Source organism: Caretta caretta, chromosome 5 (assembly GCF_965140235.1).
Source record: "Caretta caretta isolate rCarCar2 chromosome 5, rCarCar1.hap1, whole genome shotgun sequence".
NCBI lineage: Eukaryota > Metazoa > Chordata > Testudines > Cheloniidae > Caretta > Caretta caretta.
The window spans coordinates 101,642,031-101,663,133 of NC_134210.1; the positions used below are offsets into that span (position 1 = coordinate 101,642,031).

The window sequence follows — 21,103 nt, forward strand, 5'->3', positions numbered from 1 at the left end:
TCCCTATGCCCCAGAGGCCAGTTCAGGCCCAGGTGTAAATTAGATCAGCTTCACAGCTGCTCCATGCTGGTAAGGAATCATTCGTGTAGGGTGCTCTTACCACACCTCCCCTCATGTCTCTGCTATCCCCCACATATCCCCTCTGCCCAGGGGCTGGGATGAGTAGAATAGAGCGGGCTCTGCTCTACTTGTGCTTCCTCAGATGAGGATTCCCCCATGTCAGGGAAATCCTCAGCTTCTTGTTTCATGCACTTTACAAGCTCTGTGTGCTGCCACAGTGGTGCAAAGGGGCTCTGGGGTGGGCCAGAATCTGGTCCATTATACTCAGATGCAGAAAAAGAACAGCACTGTCTATTATTTGAGTCTGTTCCTGAGCTCTTGTGAAGGCAATGCTCCAACTGACTTCTTCTTAAATTTCATTCATTTAAACTGTCACCTGCTGACTGATTCTGAAAGAAAGGATTGAAAAGCAGAAGAAGGAGGCGGGTGTCGTATCTGCCTGCTCTGCTCCTTGCTCCAACAAAGGATAAAATTAGATTGTAAACTCTTTGGGGCAGGGACTGTAGGTTTGTTCTGTGTTTGTACAGTGCCTAACACAATGGGGTCCTGCTCCGTGACTTGGGCTACCATCATACAAATAATAAAAAACGTTAAGATTCAGTTCATTCATTAAACTTAAGGCCTGACCCTGCCACTCTTACTCATGTGAGTAGCCCATTGACTTCTTCTGGGTTACATGAGTAAGGCCTGGAGAACCAGGCCTGTGTTTATCTACTATTTGGGTTGAACAGTTGATGTTAAGGAGCTGGCTGTTGCTCTGAATATATGTTTCTGTTAGCAGTGGATTTGCAGTGCAGGCTGATCACACTTATGTCAGCATTTCTTTTCTTAAGCCCCAGTTTTTCAGGGGTTGATAACTCATCCATAAAAAGGTGTCCTGGGCTGAAGCTTGGCACAGAGATTACTCATGTAAGTAAGAACTGCAGGATCCGAACAAAGTGTCAGCCTGGAAGTGTTCTAAAAATAGGTGCTGCTGATTTAAAATGTATAATGTATTTAAGTAGGGTTTTTCTTGGTTTTTTTTTTTTAAATAAAAGCTTAATGGTTTGCGAGATGACTTGTGCCTGTACAACATCACACCAGCTTTACCTATTAAAAATAAACACCAGTGTGGTATTTAACGTCTAAAAATAGTCTAATGGGTTTGGGGAGTTTGAAACCAAAACTGAAAATGATTTAGATGGAAATACTTTCATTTCGGGTCTGTAAAGCCCCCCTTTTATAAAACCAACAACCAATTTAAATTTGGAGCCTACAGTAGTAGAGTGTAAAATGAGTGAGTGTGTAGACTTACTCAGATCCTTTCTGCTACATTCTGGAATGAATGCTAATTGAAACAATCCAGACCACTCTCCGTTCAAAGGCTGCATTAGTTTTCAGGTATTACAGGTGCAAAAACAGCTGAAAAATTGAAGGATTTCCAGTGAATCCTCAGAAGAAAGGTAGAAATAAAATAGAGAGCGAGAGAATGAAACAACCAGGGAAGGTCATGAGGTGTCAAACACTGACACTGAAGCAGAGAGAGAAGCCCAGGAAGCCCAAAGAGATTATATGTGCAGTGCAACAGTTGTGTCTTTGTGTGTTGTGAAATAACATGCCATGGCCGATCAATGAGCAACATTATGCGTCCAAATCTGGAAGGAAAGACCAAGTGTCCTCAAACTGTTGGCATTTGTTGAGTCTATTGTGTGCCACTTGTTCCAGGCTTGTGAATTCACTTGTTAACCACTCCTTAATTCAAAGAGATTGTGGAATCAGAACTATAAAATCAGTCTCTCAGCTATCAGAAAGGCACTCTGAAGCTATTGATCTGAGGAGCTGAGAGGCACAGCATAATACAGGAGCAGTGAAAGGAACTATGGCATCCATCCACACTGAAATTTCAGGTTGGCTACCAAAACGCTGAAGAATACAAAATAAGTGAATGCTTTTAAAACTGTGGCCTTATTAGCTGAAAAGGGATTTAAAGACAGTTTTTCTGGCCAACAGAGTTTTGGCACAACAATTTTAAGACCATAGTTTTAAGATGTGTTATAGATTGAGATTTTCAAAGCACTGCAGGGGATATAACCACACATTTGCTCTACTTTGAAAATCTCAGCTAAATACTCCATCTGCTCCCTGCTGAAAAGGAAATACCAAATACTGTCGTCAACAGCTAGTCCTAGCTGGCAGGGGGGCACTTTGCTTCTGATCTGCAAAAACCCTTGCACTTCACAGCGAGGCCCCCACAGCATGCAGTGAGGAATCCTGCCCTGGCTGACAGGACTCCCTTGGCACAGGGCATGCTCTTGCTGTGCCAGCCATGTCAGGATTTGGAACTTGATCCAAAACCCACTGAAGTCAGTAGACTCCCATTAATTTCAATGGGCTTTGGATCCATCTTTTAGCCCTTTAATGGAGGGAAGACTTCCTTATCTAGATTACAAATATGTTTTAGGCAATTTTTCAAGGATACTGTAGTTTTATTATAAAGATCAATTTGAACAGTCCTTTTCCCCACCCACCCCAAATGATTATATCCAAATGATCTCTCTACATCCAGTCCATACAGCAGTGAGTCCTAAATTAGACATGCTGAGATTCAGAACCTCGTTGTTGCCAGGGGAGAATGAGTTGTGCTCAGCATTTTAGCCACAATGGCAGGTCAGTCTAGTTCGAATTGTCTCAAGTTAGCACCCCCACAAACTCCAGCATGCTTTATCTGCAGCTGAGTCATGGCTCAGCAAAATTTTTTCCTACCTACCCTAAAAAACAGAGAAAAAGAGAGAAATTATCTGTACAAATGAATGCTTCACTGGCAGAGGCAAACACATCAGCACAGATGGGAAATAGTTTTTAAACAGTCTCTTTTGAGCCTTATGACCAAAAGATCACTACAAAGGAATGATCAGTAAAAAAATGAAACCTACTTCATGTGCCACTAATGATAACGGGTTCTAATACCTCTTGACACGTGTATAGCAGCATTTCTTTCTAGGATCTCAAAGCACTTGACACACGTTCCCAAACTAAGCCCCATAACGCAGCTCAGTACATGCAGCGCCGAAGCTCCTGAGTGGAAATTCTGTCCGTTTGTTAATATTGCAAAAAGTAAATTGCAAAACATTTTATTTAAGATGCTTGAAAGAGGGCGAGCACCGGGCATGCTCTGAATAGATATAAACAGTAAAGCAAATAAACATGCCTAGCAGGTATCATTAGCCCCATGTTACAGATGGGGACACCAAGGCACAGAGAGAGTGATTTGACCAAAGTCACACAGAAAGTCAGCGGCAGGTCTATATAACTGAGCTGAGCGATCAAATCTACCCAAGCAACACCCAGAAGTTCAGTCCTCTGCTTTGTTGGCATCAACATATCGCCCTCTCACTCTTGTGATTGAATGCCCCTGGTCTGAGCTAGGGCTCCCGCTGAGCGACTCTGCCCCTAAGCCAGCGCCCCCGCTAGGCAGCCAGCTCTCTGCCCCTCCGCGCCGTGCACCGCCAGGCTGTGCGGTCTACGCTCAGCCCCAGAGCCCGGCTCCCCCCGCGGCTCCCCCCGCCCCGCCGGAGCCCCAGCGGGGGAGGGGGGTTGCGCTGTTGATTTTGGGCAGCGCGCAGCCGCAGTGCGGGCGCCCGGCTGCGGTGCTTGCTCGCTGGTACAAAGAGACACGAGAGGGGAGTTTGGAGGCTGCCGGGAGGCGGGTGTCGCTGTCGCCGCTGCGGGGAAGCCGCGTGCCTCATGCGTCCCCTCCTCTCTCCCGTCCCGCCTGGGTAAGGTCCTTGCCGGAGCCGCCTGCCCCGCGGCGCGAGGGATGCGAGCGGAGCGGTGAGCGGAGCGGCTCCCTGGGGATCGCTCGTGCCCGTGGGTCTGGGAGGGGTCCAGGCTCAGCAGGGCAGCGCTGAGAAGGGGGAGGGAACTTTGTTAGGACCCTTGTCAGTGTCAAGTCTGCTCCCCGCCCCGGGCGCACAGAGTTTTAATCCCCTTCGGGGGGGGGGTCCCCAAGCAAACTACCTTCCTCGGGGCCGGGGGCGCCAGGATCGTGCAGCCCCAGCGACTGCTCTGTGGCCGCTGCTTTTTCCCTTGCCCCGGGGCTGGGTGAGGGGGTGGTTTGTGGTGCAGCCGGCTGGCTTCCCCTGCCTGTGCCCTGGCTTGGGAGCAGGGGGAGGAGCGGGAGGAGGGGCGGCGTGGGGTGTCTGAACCATCTCCCTGGGGACATTTCCTTGGGAGGGGGAGGGTGGAGCAGGGCCGGGGCTTTAGTTGTGCCGCTGCATGGCCAGCCCCCGGCCACAGCACGTTGCTTTGGGTTCCCCTTCACTTGACATTGCAATGGCCAGGGCTTCCCTCTCCCTCCGCTTCCTGGCGGCTCTCCCCTGCCCAGCGGGTGGGGGAGGCTTTGGGTCCTGCAACATCAGTGGTATGTGGGGTGGAGGAGCTCATCACTGTGAGGCCAAGGTGATGGTCTGTCACCCTGCTGCGGGGGGCAGGATCCCTGCTGGGTCCGGTTCAGCCCCTCCTTAGCACACCTCAACCAGCACTTTAGGCATAGTTAGAAGCTGTGTGGGATTATAATGGGAGGTCTGGTATAAAGGACTAGTTGGGAGCCTGTGGAAACCTGGTGATACAAGCGTTAATTTATGTAGCTGATAATGTAATAACTAAATGCCAGATCACTTGCACATTAGCTTGGGAAGGGCTGTTGGTTGCAGGGAGTCTTGCTTGAATAAGTATAGTGGAGGTGGGCCCTGGTGCTGAGTTTGAAGCAGAGCTGGATGTCCGCCTGGAAGTAAGTCACTGGCAGGGGACTCCTTTTCAACGTGACCCTTGTTGTGGAGTTGATAGGGCATTCAGGCCACAACTGTATTAGACTCTTACTTCCCCCCCAAGCCCAAAAATCCTGCCATTGCCAACACCAATGATGCGTTCCAGTGGAGATAGGCCACTGGTGTATGCCAGCAGTCAGCACTATGGGCCAGATTTTCAAAGGAGTTTAGCTCCCATTTAGTCACCTGAATAAGAGCCAGCTTTTCAGAAGAGCTCAACACCCTGCAGAAATTGTGAAATTTATGGCCAGATTTTCAGATGAACATAGCTGAGAGCACTTTCGAAAACTTAGTTCTGCTTGTGGGTGCTGAGCACCCTTGAAAAGCTTGTCCTCCATCCTCTAGTCCAGTGGTTTTCAAACTTTTTTTTTTTTGGCGACCCAGTTGAAGAAAATAGTTGATGCCTGTGACCCAATGGAGTTGGGGATTTGGGGTGTGGGAGGGGCTCAGGGATGGGACAGAGGGTTGGGGTGTGGAGGTGAGGCCTGCAGGGTGGGGCTGGGAATGAGAGGTTCAGGTTGTGGGTGGGGGTCAGGGCTCTGGGCAGGGGGTGCAGGCTCTTGGGAGGGGCTGGGGATGAGGGGTTTGGGGTGCAGGAGGGGGCTCTGGGTTTTGGGGGGGCTCAGGGCTGGGGCAGAGGGTTGGGGTGTGGGAGGGGGTCAGAGCACTGGGATGGGTAGGCAGGCAGGCAGGCTCTGGGTTGGGGATGAAGGGCTTGGGGTGCAGGAACGGGCTCTGGGTTTGGGGGGGCTCAGGGCTGGGGTGTGGGGTTGGGGCATGAGCTTACCTTGGGCAGCTCCCGATCAGCGGCACAGCAGAGGCGTTAGGACAGGCAGGAAGCCTGCCTTAGTACCACAGATCACGCTGTGCCCTGGAAGCAGCCAGCAGCAGGTCTGGCTCCTAGGGGGAGGCTCGTAAGCAGCTTTGTACTGTTCTCGCCTGCAGGCACTGCCCCCAGCTCCCATTGGCCGGTTCCCAGCCAATGGGAGTGCGGAGCTGGTGCTCGGGATGGAGGCAGTGCATGGAGCCCCATGGCACCCCTGCCTAGGAGCTGGACCTGCTGCTGGCCGCTTCCAGGGCGTAGCGTAGTGTCAGAATACGTAGGGACTAGCCTGCCTTAGCCAGGCAGCGCCAGCGATTGGACTTTTAATGGCCTGGTCGCCGGTGCTGACCAGAGCCGTTGCGACCCAGCGCTTACATTCCACGACCCAATACTGGGTCGCAACCCGCAGTTTGAAAACCACTGTTCTAGTCCTGCATTGAGCATAGTTAGGTGATGTGGAGTTTGGTCTACACGTTATTATTATTTATTATTATTATTACAGTAGCTCATAGAGGCCAGGAGCTTGTTGTGCCATGCACTGTACAAACTTAAAGACAGACCATGTGTCAGTGAGCCCTGTTACCACTGCTGCAGCTCCACTGGTGGGAAATTTTAGGGGGAAATGGCTGGTCTCCAATAGCCTTTGGTTGCTGAAAATTAACTTAAAGCACCATCCTCAGAGGGCGTTTAATTGCACTTAAACTGAAGTCTGAGTTGTTAAATCTTGATTCCAACACAGTTAGACCTGTTCGATGGGTTGTGTGTGTAAAGATGACGTTTTGCCCAGGTAGGCCTGGACCAGAATACTGTTCCTCTTCAGAACAGACTTAATTTTACTTATTTCTGTTTCAGTAACACTCACAATGTGCTAGCCACTCAGAGAGACAGTCCCTGTTCTGAAGTGCTGGCAAAGACAAACACCATTCAAAGGGAGCGGGGGAAAAAGGATACAACATAAAAATGAAAATTATGTATTTAAAAATCAACAAGTCCCAAGTGCCCCTCAACTTACCAATGCTAATTGGTTTCTTGGAGGATTCATGACAGCAGTGGCTCTTGAGGGGGAGAGGATAATGGTATTATGTATCTCTTCAGAATGGGCATTCCATGTGTAAGGGGATGGGGGAAGAAGGTGTGATGCAAGTGAACAAATGGGAGTGCTTGGTCCCACCTTCACAGGCTAGGGTGTTTGTCAGCATGGGTATGTTTAAGCCACAGTTAAACTTGTGGGTCCACATTTTCAAAAGTGACGAGTAACTTCGCCCCCATTTTTGGGTACCCAACCTGAAACACCTTAAATGGGCCTGACTTTCAGAGGGTGGGTGCAGGCTAAAAATCAGGCCCCTTGTTAGGCACCCAGAATCACAAGATACTTTTGAACATAGTGTGTGGGGCTATTGTGTTACAAGTATATGTTTAAAAAGTATTTCAGGTGAGCTTTAAAGCTCTAGTGTAGACAGTGCTTTACTGTGACTGCCATGTTAACAGAAGTTTGACTTTAGATAAAAGCTAACAGTTTTGTTTGTCTCTTGTAAAGCTAAGACCTGTTACGGTTGTGATTTTTATTTAAAATGAGAGCTCTCTTTACATGTTTTAATTAAGAGAATAGCTTGTCTGGCAATTCTTGTGCTTAGTCAATCACCTTGGGTCTTAGCTAGCTGAGAAAGGTGGCATGCCAATTTGCTAATTGAGAAATCAGATTTATCTTTGCCTCTGTAACTCTTATTTCAGCCTCTTCTGACAGGCTCACTTTGGGTGAGATCAGGGGATTGGAGGTGTATGTATGTGAGGAAGGGAATAAGGACAGAGGTAAAGATGATACAGTGTAAAGTGTAGAAGACCAAGCTACAATTATTTAATATGCATGAAAGACATGCAAAGAAGATCCCACTTCTTGCCAGGATGGGGGTGTCTTCCAGTGCCCTGGTCCAAAGACCCGATGACCACTTATGTGGGTCTGTAATGCCTCCAGTAGGTCATCTAATTCAGGGGTTCTCAAACTTCATTGCACAATGGCCTCCTTCTAACAACAACAATTACTACATGACCTCAGGAAGGGGTACTGAAGCCTGAGCCCAAGGGCTTCAGCCTCAGGCAGTGGGATTTGGCCTGGGCAGTGCGGCTTGGGCTTCAGCCCTGGGCCCCAGAAAGCCTAAGCCAGCCCACTTTGGGGTCCCAACTCACAGTTTGAGAACCGCTGATCTAGTTCCTTCCCTGCATCAGGACAGGATTTGCCAAGTAACCCCTCTCCACTTTGTAAACTGTGTTACACTGCTTAGGCCTGAGGATGGCTGGGACTCAACTGGGAAACATGTCGAAGTTGTCACCAGTAATTTGATGATGACTCTAGACTAAGCATATTGCTTCTGTAGCACTCCAAGCTAAAGTAGGAGACCTGGGGCTGAATTCCATTTTAGTCTAGACACATGTAACTCCTGTTAACTTCCGTGGAGTTATTCTGGATTTAACCTAGGGTAGCTGAGAATAGAATCAGGCCCTTGGACTGGAAATTAAACCGAGGTGTCTCGGGTGGCATGTCAGCAAGCGTGGCCTAGACAGATCACTGTTGCTGTTTATTTACACTGATGGAAATGGAAACTGCTTTGTTTTTCATATCCAGGAGTGTCCTCTAAATGAGACCAATCCATTACACAACTTCCTTCCCCTACCCCCTTTCTGGCTTCTAAACTCTAATACCTATGTGTGTCTCAATTGCTGCTGTGCATTATATATCTAAATAATAGATGCGGAAAGTGAAATTAAAACTCTCTAATGAAGAATCTGTTTTGTAACTGATGCGGGGTCTCTCTTTGCAGCCTAGGAGAAGCTGTCAAAAGTAGGCAGTAGCTTGTGCTTTTTGGTTACAAAAGCACAATCTGTTAAGTGGGCAGAGATGCAAATTTGTTATGGTGTCAGCACCTACAGTGACTGTGGAGCAGGGATGAGGTACCTTCTGATCAGTTAGTAGAATTGAGTAATAGTGAAAGTTTCAAGCATCAGCACATGTTCAAGAAGTTTACCATTTATACACATGCTTCCTTACAAATTTACAAGGGCAATCTACAAGGGACTGTCTGTTTTCTAGGAAGCATGTGTATAAATGGTAAACTTCTATATAATACACACATTAGTGTAAATTGTAAATGTATTTGTAAACACTTGTGGGTTGTGGTAGAGTAATCCAGTACATATTAAATAAGTTATTTATTTACCCTGTCCTAATGATTAGCATACTAGTTGTTGTGATTCCATGGGTGAATTTAACAAACATTTGTGAGACACTTTGACTGTTTATCCTCTCGGTCATCCAATAAATGTTTCCATGTTACTTAAAATAAAAATGTTTACAATACTGTATAAATAGATGGAGGGCTTTGTGGCTGAAAATTTTACTTGTTTTTATTTTGTAAGTAAACCCTGTGAAAATATGACTAATCAAATATTGCTTTTTTTTTTAATAAATCTCACTTAGCCTTTGAAACTAAAATTTGCCTTAAATAACCATTTAGATTTGTGATCAGACTTACCATGTACTTGACTCTAATGGGACATAATTCATTTTAAGTATCTTTAATAGTGTCTTTTTGTAGCTGAGTAACTGGCAGTGGTGTAGAAGAGCATTTTAGATTTCTCATGGAATAATCAAGGCAACAACTTAGAGTTGTCAGCACTGGGACTCTGCCGTTCTCTCTTACTCCCATTAGAGATGCTATATATTGAGGTGTGATAACATGCAAATTATATTGTGTCAGCTGTGAGAAAGCCAGGGCCTGAAAAGGAGGGTGATAGTACATGTCAAGAATGAACAATTAACAGAATTCATTACTATAAGCGATTGATGTATACTTATGCAGATTACCTCGAAAATGTTCCTTTCCTATTGCCTATGTGAATTGTATCTTAACTTCCAACTGTTTCTAACAAACTGTAGCACCTAATGTCATGCAAAAATGTACTGCCTTAGGGGAGCTCTACTTGAATTTATGACAATATTGAGATTAAGGCAATGTCAAGTAGCTAAACTCAGAACTCAGATGTCGTGCATTTCAGATTTCTACATTAGGTGGGAATATTTAAACAAAGTCAATTTAAAAAAAAAAAGTGAATCCCTTCTGCAATGTCAGAAAGAACAACAGGACTGGAGTAGTCATTAGAACCAGACAGTGAAAATAACTATTCTAGTGTTGCAGTACAAGCCTAATGAAAGGTGAGAGAATGTCTCTGAGCTTTGCTAGTAAGTCATAGACCAGAATGATAGGATCATCTAGTCTTACCTCCTGTATATCACAGGCAATTACATTTCCCCCAGTGACCTCTGCGTTGAAACCAGTAACTTGCGTTTGACTACAGCATGTCTTCCAGAAAGGCATCCAGTGTAGATCTGAGGACTGCAAGAGAAGGAGAATCCACTCCTTCCCTTGGTTGGTTGTTCCATTGGTTACTCATCCTCCGTTGGTGGTGAGGAAGGGAAATTGTGGTTATTCTTTAATTTGAATTTGTCTGGCTTCAGCTTCCAACCATTGGCTCTTGTTACGTCTTTCTCCACTCTGTTACAGGTCATGTAATTGGGATTCAGATGTCCCTTTTAATTCCTCGCATACATGAGCAGACTAAATGAAAAGTGACTAGACAAAATTGAACTAACGCTGTGTAGGAGCTATTAAGACAAAATTAGCCTTTGGTCTTTTGCCTGTTTTTTGTGTGGATAGTAAAGTAGAATAGCTATCAAACTCCCCACCCCTGGAGATTATTTACTCCGTATAATAGACAGTTTTAAGAATGGCTGCTCTTTGACATCTCCTACGGGTACCAAGAGAATTCTCACTTTGCTGTGTAAAGAGGGAAGGGAAAGAGAGGTTGGCGTCCTGCACTTTTTGAGACTTTGCCAGTAAGCTTGTGTGAAGATGGTGGGGTGAGGGGAAAGAACTAGGTAAAGTACAGAGTCAATGATTCATTTCACCTACTTAGTAGTCAGAGCTAGTCTGGAAACCCATGCTTTTTAATTTTTTTAAAATATTTTTCCACTTCCTTCAACATTAGGATTAGATAATTAACCCTATTGACCTATCATGCCCTGCTCAGTGAGAATTATACAGGTATGGCCTGCAGGCTCTCTAGTGTCCGGGTTAGTTTTGAGTAGCTGTTGTGATTTGTTGAGAGTTACAGTAGGATTGTTTCTCATGCTGATGTGAGGTTTCTCTTAATAAAGTATCCTTGTGAAAGTGACTACACGAAAGCTCATGCTCAAATAAATTGGTTAGTCTCTAAGGTGCCACAAGTACTCCTTTTCTTTTTGCGAATACAGACTAACACGGCTGTTCCTCTGAAACCTGTCATATATGACAGTGGGATTGAACGAATACCATTGCTCTCTCTTCTTGCAGTGTTTTACATGAGGGTGATAACGGCTGAACATCTGAATGGAGGCTGGTTATTACCCACAGGGAGAGGTTATTCTATTGAAAGGTGTATTAGATGGTTAATAGTGTTACAGAGGGAATAGTCGGAGGGATGTGAGAATCTCTGTTACAAGCACCTTCTCAGAGCTGGGACAGTCTCTTGATATTTGGTTGAGTTCACTACTTTTGCACAAAATATCTTCCCCTGACTTCAGTGACTGGAAGTACAGAAGTAGACCCTAAAGCCAGATCCTCCAGCAGCCTGGGATTTAGGAAGACAGCTTTCCCATCAATACAAATATTCCATAATTGTACATCATGGGGTTTCTTGGACTTTCCTGTGAAGCATTTGGTACTGGCCATTCTCTGAGCTAGATGGACTACTAGTCTGAACTGGTAGGCCCATAAAAGTTGTCATGTCTCCTAGAGCTTAAATATTAAGAATATATTTACCTACCTCACAGACGTGCGGTAGGGTTCGGTGTTTGTAAGTGCTTTGAGACCCTTGGACGGAAGGTGCTGAAGGCAATGACAGGTATTGGTGGTAGCCTGTTATCACATAAAGACTAAAACTATATTCAGCGAGTTTTTATTAAACAAGCACTTCAAACTCTTGGTCCTAACAAAACACAAGCTCTTTTCTGTCTTCCTTCTCCCTTACTTCTCCCCAGTCCCGAATATGATGACTGGGGTTACTGGAGACGTTGCCACTCTTGAAATAGTAGTGAGAAAGCAAAAGTGGAAAGCTCTGAATGTGCTGAGCTCAGAAGGGTTTGATATTACATTCTCTGAAGGAACAGAAGAGTGACCGTACTGAGAAGCAAATCCATTACTTGTTCTGTAGCAAAATCAGTTCAAGTGAGCTCAGTGGCTCAAGGAGTGTATGCTCGGGCACTCTTTTTCCTGGGGTCTGAATATATTCTTGTCACGTGTGCATAACGAGTTTAGTAGTTTTAGGGCTTGTCTAGATAGCCCTGCAGCGTGGGCTACAGAGGTGTGAGTTACAGCATGCATTAAAGTGTTGTGCTGTAACTGATCTGGACCTGTGTAGACCCCCTTTCCGCCAGGACTACATTAATGTGAGCTAGGTACCTTTTAGTTCATGCTAGCAGGGTCAACAAGGAGCAGTTATAGCACAGCACTTCAGTGCGTGCTACAGTTCACATCCCTGTGATCCACGCTGTGGGGCCATGTAGATAAGCCCTTAGTTTCTTCTCCATTTGTGTGCATCACAGGTACTGCAAACATGGCCACTTCTGTCTGAGGGACCAGTACTAGAATCAGGGTGGATTAAAATATTGATTATTTTTCTATTTAAAAAAATTGGATTTTTTTTATTTAAATGCTCTTTTCCTTTTTTAAAAAAAAGCGGTTTAAAAATAACATGTTGTCATAATGTCAAATTGAACACCTAAACTTCAAGAGTATATTAAAATTATTTTTTAATTTAAAATTTTTTAAAAAATTGAGCCTCAAAGCCTGCGCCACTTCCTGCAGCTCCCATTGGCCGGGAACAGTGAACTGCGGGCCACTGGGAGCTGCGGGCAGCCGTGCAAATGTAAACAAACTGTCTGGCAGCCCGCCAGTGGATTACCCTGACAAGCCGCAGGTTTTTCACCACTGAGTTAAAGGATGCTGCCTTTTTAATTATATACAAAATTAGGGGGAAATAGCATTAACATTTTAGGGCCGCTCAAACTTTATAATGTCACAATGTAATGTAATGCATTAAGTATTTATATTATTTACATTCTTTACAATGGAGTGAGTGCTGGCAGTTACATTTTTCCAAATGTAAGTACTTCCAGTTTCTTTCGTGCAGAAAATCTTTTGCCTTAGTTACGTTTGATTTCAGTGTAGCTACCAGATGCAGAAAATGGAGAAACTGATCATGAGTTGAAAAAGCAGGGAAGCTTGTTTTCCTCAGCCAATTTTATGAATAAAAACCAAGTGGAAGAGGGTGAGATCTAGTAACTCTAAAAATCTGAAGGCCAGGGGACTGGATTTTTAAAGGCATTTAAGGTGCCTTTAAGATGCAGATAGGCACCTTTTGGGATTTTTTTCAAAAGTGCCTGAGCCGGTTGGGTGTTTAAAGGCACCTTTGAAAAAAATCCCAGTATGCACCTAAATACTTTTGAAACCCTGGCCCAAGGTGATCAGAAACAATCCACCAGTTCACTAACTACAGATATTTGATTGTTAATAAATCCGTTACTTTTAGATGCAACACATATGTTGATACGTTTTGATAAACATACTGTTTTCCCCATATGTATCAGCATTTCTAAGGTAAATTTATTTAACTAATAAAAATATTTTTTTTAAAAATGTTGCAGCTCAATCTATTTTAATTGTTACCAACCAATGGGATTCAGCCTTTCTTTAGGAAAATAACAGAAGTAGAAGTGAAAAACAAGATTTAAAATCAGTGATTTTTAAATCAAAATTTCCTGCTTGCTGCTTTAAATCATGACTAAAATCAGTGTTTTACATTGTTTTGATTTAAATGAGTCTGCCCTGACCAGAATGGGGCAGAGTGTGTCTTGTCAGAACTCTACGTAGGAGCACTAGATCACACTACACTTGGATAGAGAATTGACTCTCTCATTTGCAAGAGAACTCTATTGAAACATTGTGGGTGTGATGGGGGTGAGAAGGAAACAAACATGCAAAGTCTTAGGCTATGGCTACGCTACAACTTAGATCGATATAACTTATGTTCAGAGGTGTGAATAAACCACATGACGTAAGTTACACCGACCTAAGCGCTGTTGTGGACAGTGCTATGTCGGCGGGAGAGCTTCTCCTGCCAACACAGCTACCACCACTTGTTGGAGGTGGATTAATTAAGTTGACGGGAGAGCACTCTCCCATCAGCTTAGAGCATCTGCATTCGCACGAGCATTGGTGCAGCTGCGCCACTGTAAGCTCTGTAGTGGAGCTGTAGCCTTTGTCTCTGGGACAAATTCTGGCCCTAGGAAGGCCGCTTTATGCTGAACTGATGATGTAAGGCAGCCTTAAAGCTGATTTAAGCAACTTTCTAGGAATTCTTCTGTCATGTGGGGGAGGGAAATCCAGGGCTGGCATAAGAATGTTGTAGCTGGCTCTCTGCACTTCAGCTATGACTTCCACCCCCAACATGGGCACGGCTGGAGAACCAAAACCTCTGGCTCATCTGTCTCTCTGCTAGGGAGCCACAGTCATCTGAGCATAATAGAGGGTGACCCTGAGACAACTCTGTTGTGTAAGAGACAAGCCTACCGGCCTCTGGAATAGGACACTGCAAAAATGGCTTATCGGCAAAGCCAGCTTTTGCCCCCCTTCCCCAGTTCATAAGAATAGTCATGCTGGTTCAGACCTGTGGCACATCGTCTCCAATATCCTGTCTCTGACAATTGCCATCACCTGATGCTTCAGAGGAAGATGTAAGAACCTTGCTGTCGGCAGATGTGGGATAATTTGTCCCTCACCATTGGTCTCATACTGATCTCTAATGAGTAGACATTGACTTAAATCCTGAAACGTGAGGTTTAATTCCATTCAACCTTTTTGTTAGCATTAAGTCTGGGTTTTCTTGTTATCCATGTAAATTGCTAATCCCTTGTTGAATCTTGCTAAATCCTTGGTCTCAATGATTTAATGTGGCAATGAGTTCCACAGTGTGTGTGTGTGTGTGAAATCCCTATTTCCTCTTCATCAGTTTTGAATTTCCCACCTCTAATTTCATTGACTGTCTCTTGTTTTGGGTTCTGAGATCTACCTTTTTTTATATCATTACTTATTTCATATGCTTTTATCATGTCCGCTTTCTTTTTGTCTCCTAAGATAACAATCCCAATGCTTTCAATCTATCTCTTCATACAAAAGTTTTCCTATGTCCTGGATCATTCTTGTTTCCTTTCTCTGAACTCCCTTCTAGGTCGACAGTATCCTTTCATAGATGGCGTAGCCAATGCTGCACACGCAATTCCACATAAGGCTGCACCATTGACTTATATGATGGCATTATAATTGTTTGCATTTTATTCTTCATCCCATTCTTTATGCATCTCATTTATTCTTTTTGACCACAGCTGCTCATTGAGCTGTCTACAATTCCTCCACCCCCATGAGCTGTGGGAACCCAGGGTTATCCAGGATTTGGAAACAGTGACCAAAAACACTGTCCTGTTGTTAGAGTTGTGAAAATGTCTGTCCTTTCAACTTTGTTCTATATATATATAACTTTGACATAGCTGCTTCTTCATGTCAAACTCTGGAGCTTGTGATAGGTTGTGAAGGGAGGGGATAGTTAAAATTCAATTCTCCTTGCTCAGTGTGTTCTATTTATTTTAAACTGCAATTGTTTACCTAACTTAGGGGTTCGGATTCTTCCCACCCACCCCTGGAGTTATGAGGTATCAAAGGTTGGATGTGTGTGTAGGTGCATAAACATGGCTGTATCACTCCACAGCTTCTGTCAAATTTCTTTGCCTTCATTTCATGAATTCTTAAATAGGAAAGAAGGATGGAGGCAGAGGACTTCTTTTTGGGGCTAGCTGTGACCAACCCCCACCCCCCCAGCAGACAATAGTTAACTATCTATAAATATTAGCTTTTCTGCTCTGTGTCAGCATATGATAATGCAGAGGCTCTCTAGAAGGAACTCCAAACTCCTCTCTCTGATTTGGAAATAGGAGGAAGGCATTTTGGCTGCCCTTGCTCTTCCAGGTGGGAGTTCTCTTCAGAGCCTTTCAGTGCTGCTCCGAAGAGCGTTAGTCTCATAGGAAAATATGTGGGAATCCCTACCTACAAAGAGTATTTATTTTTTCATTTATGTGGGAGTTTTTTGTATAAAATGTTCTCAAATATAATATGAAAATATTAAAGGACAATGAAACGTGTATCTGGATGGTCTGACAATAAGAACATGGACTCAGTTACAGTTAAAAATAATGGCATTGTGAAATTCCATTTTGTGTCTCAATTATTTCCAGGTTTGTGGGTTTTGTGGGTGTTTTTAATGAAACCGAAGAGAAGAGGTTTGGTAGGTCTGTATTGCTGTCTCCCAGCTCTGAAAACTCAACCGGGATTCTGAAGTCCACACTATGTTCTTTTTTCAGAGTAACAGCCGTGTAAGTCTGTATTCGCAAAAAGAAAAGGAATACTTGTGGCACCTTAGAGACTAACCAATTTATTTGAGCATAAGCTTTCGTGAGCTACAGCTCACTTCATCGGATGCATAGAGACTAACCAATTTATTTGAGCATAAGGTTTCGTGAGCTACAGCTCACTTCATCGGATGCATACTGTTCCACAGTATGCATCCGATGAAGTGAGCTGTAGCTCACGAAAGCTTATGCTCAAATAAATTGGTTAGTCTCTAAGGTGCCACAAGTACTCCTTTTCTTTTTACTGTGTTCTTTCTCATTTATGCCTCATTACCAGTCCTGATATTCTGCATTCTGTTCCATCTCATTCTCTTCAGTGTCCCTGGAAAGAAAACATCAGTTGACTCCTAAACCAGGATACAATGCACCTCATACTTCACACAGCTGTGTTTGCTCTGCAGCGCCAATCTGGAATAGAGGTTTGCTCTTCCCTAAACAGATATGACAGAGTAGACACAAGCAGAAGATCTGTTGAGAAAGAAGGTGCTTAATTTAACTTATTTTCTACTCTGAAGAGAGATTGCGTGCTGAGGTAAAGCCTAGTGCATTGTTTGAGCAGAGTGAATAACTGATAATGACTCATTGACTGGAATCTGTTATCTTTCTGAGTTCAGATTATCCCCAAATAAACAAAGATTGGTCATTTTGAAATTTATAGCCTCAGGAGTTTTTTGTTCGGGTTTGATATCTTAACTCTGAAATTTGAGCTGCTTTGTTTTGACTTGTCACATAGTTGCATGCAGGGTGTGTGCACAAGTGTGTGGTGTACCTACTCTGGCTTCCCTTAGGATGAGCTTGCTTTGTAGTTGGGTTTCTGGTGCCAGTGTTCACAGGCAGTGAATATAATTTTAAGAGGATGAACTTCTGAACAGACTTAGCTTTTGGTTTTTGGTAGCACAACACAATTACACGAATGTATGCAGAAAGGAAGCCACAATAGTACAAAAATGGCTGGAGTAATTAACAAAATCTTGAATACATTTTAACTTCTGTTTTTCATTATTAGTCCGGCTCTAATCATTAGACACTTCACACTGATTTATTATTAACAAAATTTTTATTTTTTTTTCAAATTCCCCCTCTCTGCCCCCAATAGAACTTCTAAGACAACTTTACATTCTCCAGCTTCTTATTCATCTGCCAAGTAGCATTTATTTTTCCAGAAACTGTTTGCAAACTGGACTTCTTCCTGGGAAGTAGAGTGGAATAGCAGTTATCTCTGAGGCATGCCAAACCATTCAGTCGTGGGATGTTAATAAAGACGGGTACTTCCGAATGTTTAGGAATTATAATTCCTAGGTAGCAAGGTTGAGAAGGGGTTTTCATTCTTAACTCCAGGCCTTTTCAGTTGGTCATAACTAAGTCCCCTGGAAGCACTGGGATAGCTTTGAGCTTCCATAGAAATTCTTGGAAACTTGCTGACTCTGATTTTTAAGAGTCCAACACATAGAAAAATTCTAATGGTGGTGGGATTTTTGTATGTCGGGGTGTATTGACTTCAGTGGGAGACAAATTGGGCTACTGCTGAGCACTTTTAAAATTCCCATTTGTTCAGTAAATAAATGTAACTGTCTTTCACCCAAGCTAATCTTTGGCTTAAAAAAAAAAGCTTCCTTCACCTCCTTTTCTTGAATTTCCATTCCTCCAAGATACTGGTCTGGAACTAATCACTGCACTTTTCCTTTTGAACTTGTGGTTTTTATAGTGAGCAACACAAAGTAGCAGGCTGCTTTGGAAGTATGCCAGTCCTGTGCCAGCTTAAGCTAGTGGCTGATTCGTGGGAGCCTGGTCTACACTTGTAGTTAAACCATGTTCAGCGGGTAATGGGTCCAGCTAGTAACCTTCCTCGTGTAGACAAGGTTTGGGACTTCCTCTAACGAGGCCATAGGATTGTCTCTGAAGTCAGATAAGAGGAGCTAAAATCCTTATGTATTTTATAATAGTGATAATATGATTACTATAAAACTCAGCAACCTGTATTTTTTGTTGTCACAGTGTCATCAGTACACCACAGTTGGCTAGTGTTTCTCTTCTCTGATTTTTAAAAGGACCTAATATGGACCAAGTTCTGGAGTGGAAACTTTTTCAGCCTTCAGGTGAAGGCTGGTGGTGTCAGTCTTTCATAAATATTTCTTGTCTGCCATGAGCTTATTTCTCTTGAAGTGTCCCACCATTGGTTCACTTCCCGCAGCGGTAGCAATGGTGGGAGTGCTAGTGTAGCCCAGACGCTGGCAGCCCCTGGCATTTTTAGTTCCATGTTGGATCGGTGGCTCTGCTTGAAACACCTGTGGCTGCTAGGGTTGCCACCTCAGAGATACAGAAAAAATCAGCCACTGGCCACCCCACCATCGAAACCCAGCCATAGTCCACCCTCCCCCCCCCCACCAGAAATGGTCCTAGCTAATTATTACTGAAATATTAGAGAGAGTCATTTTACATGCCCACAAAACCCCCACAATACTTTATCCTAACATGGCACCACAGTCCAGACCAGCAGGGGTGTGAATTGTAGCGCACTCTAACGTGTCCCAAGTGGAGATACTCCCCCGCTGTCCCCGTCATGTTCTGGCAAGGCAATACAAACCCTCCAGGTGGCTCCCTGCAGCCCTCTCCGTTCTAGCAACAGTGGAGAAACTTAAAAACCAAACGCAATCTGTGTGTACGCACTGGGATTGATTTTTATCATGAAGTTGTAGAAATAAGTGTTCACGAGCAATCTGTGCCCCACAGACTGTCTGGGTTAGGGAATGACAGAAACAGCCATAGTCCTGCAGTACACAGCCGTGATCACCCGCTGGTGGACACAGGACTTGATTATGGTCTCATTCAATGACTCCTATTGGCTAGAATAGTGCAGGATCAAGCCTCCTGTGACCACAACATCCTAGGAATGAGAGGAATTTATTTGAGAGCAGTTCTCTTTTTCCTTTTATTTCCAGGATTGTCCCCCCCCCTCCCCTTGAGAAGCTGGTGACTGCACAGACTCCATTTGGTGTAGAGAATCCTTTTTTGTATGAAAACAGAAAAATATCTTTAATCACCTTCAAATGTAAGTGCTCTCTGTTAGCTGGAGGCTGAAAGGACAGCAGGAGCCGAACAGTAAAACTCTTGGTGCTTAAGCTGTGACAAATGGGCAAGGAAAGGGAAATCCAAGATGCTCCCTTTTCTTATGAGGAGCAAATGTTAGGTGCATGTGGGTCTTCCTGTGAGGCAGTTCTAAACGCCTGCCTTATCTCTGCTTCATGTGAAGTCGGTGGTAGACTGAAGTAGCTTACAAAATCCTAGTGAGCTGAAGGGGAGGAAGAGTGACAGCCTGGCAGCTGTTGCTGCTTTTGAAGTGAAGGCGCTAGAGGCTTCTGGGGGAGGGGAGTCAGAGAGAATACAATACAAAGCAATATGTTAGAACAGAAATAATGGAAGAGGCCCAGGATTATTTACACTGAGCCCTGGTGTCCTCCAACTATTAGTTGAAAAAAAAAATTGTGAACTTTCTAATGACTATAGATATTTTCCCCCTCCTCCAAACAACTCATTTCTTTACATCAAGCTGTCACTTTACATTACAATGGTCCTGGAGTGGTGTTTATTGAGCAAATTGCAAAAAATGATAACCTCCCTGCAACCATCCGGGTAAGAAGTGAATAATTGGGGAGTAGTTTTGTATTTACTACGACTTCATACAATTGGCACACCATAGTTATGTTCCACGTTAATGGGACACCAGACATATTTCTCCTTGTGTTAGCATTAACACTGAAGCAGTACTAAAGGGAGTGGTAGGTAGATTCTAGTTCTCTAGTATGGGAGAATTATTTAGACATCTATAGCCTTGCCTGTCAAAACAATATTGAGTGCTTATGAAGATGCTCTGTAAAAAGCACCCCACAACTTCTTAAATTGCTTTTAAGCTATTCTTCTTAAATTATCTAAAATAATCCTCTATCCAAGATACTTAGTGTCAAGAAGGATAAAGACCATGATTAAAAATAACTTTTAAAAGTTGAAATCAGTGTTTTATTTACAGGTTTCAAGTTCTTTACTTCCTATTTTATAGCCTTAATTTGGTAGAATGGATGTTTTGTATTTGCTTCTCTCATTTGTTTCCCAGTTTCTAGTAGAATTTCAAATTTTTACATAGATCTTCTCTAATAAGAAGTTTTACACTTAGCATGCTCACTTGTACTAAAAATAAGTCCAGGTCTTCATTAGCATCCTTGCTGTGAGAACAACGCAAGCCAAAACACTAAACTGATAAGCAAATAGCCCAGGGTGTAATTGGAATCGGTATCACCTTCTGATATGTTGCACTTCCACAAGTCAGGAAAGCTGAAGTGCTTGGACCAACTACATTCCAGTAGGGTTTGCTGTTTGAAGTCGGTGGGACTTGTGCTCCAAAGTCATTTAGATGCTTCTGAAAATCCCACCATAGGCTCTTGTGTCTGGGCATAGGCGCCTAATGTTTGGTTAGTGTGACTTCTTACAGGTTAGAGGCAGAAGGTGTGTGGGGTGGAGGGGTGTGTAGTCTTGTTTTATTTTTTGTCTTAAATAGATTTAAAAAACAGCCTCCAAGCCATTAACTACAGGGGCCTATTATATTAAGCCCTCAGAGTGTGGGTGGTGGAAGTTCAGACTCTGGCATTGTGTGATTGGACATACAAACATGAGTCCTACTGGAACGTAATCCACTCTTCCTTCATGCCCTCAACTGAAAAAAGTGTGGTTTGTTTTTTTTTTTGGGTCAGTTTGCTCAGAAAATGAATAATTTCCCCTTCCCTTCCCCCCCTTTCCCCTCGAGTTTAAAAATATTTAATTTGGATTGATGCTCCAATACTCAAAACTTCTGTTGCCTTAACTTCAGCAAAATCT

At 43.8% G+C, this 21,103-nt stretch overlaps 1 protein-coding gene across 3 annotated transcripts in view; it reads left to right on the forward strand.

Annotated features, from left to right (window-relative positions):
- Positions 1-3,662: 3,662 nt before the first annotated feature.
- KANK1 (KN motif and ankyrin repeat domains 1) overlaps positions 3,663-21,103 on the forward strand; it is a 167,910-nt gene continuing 150,469 nt past the window's right edge. For 2 of the 3 annotated variants that reach the window (XM_048850877.2, XM_048850875.2), the window contains exon 1: positions 3,663-3,815. The gene's annotated coding sequence lies outside the window, so the exon portion shown is untranslated. Of the gene's footprint in view, positions 3,871-21,103 lie in introns of all 3 variants that reach the window. The other variant, XM_075128752.1, reaches the window with a different exon arrangement.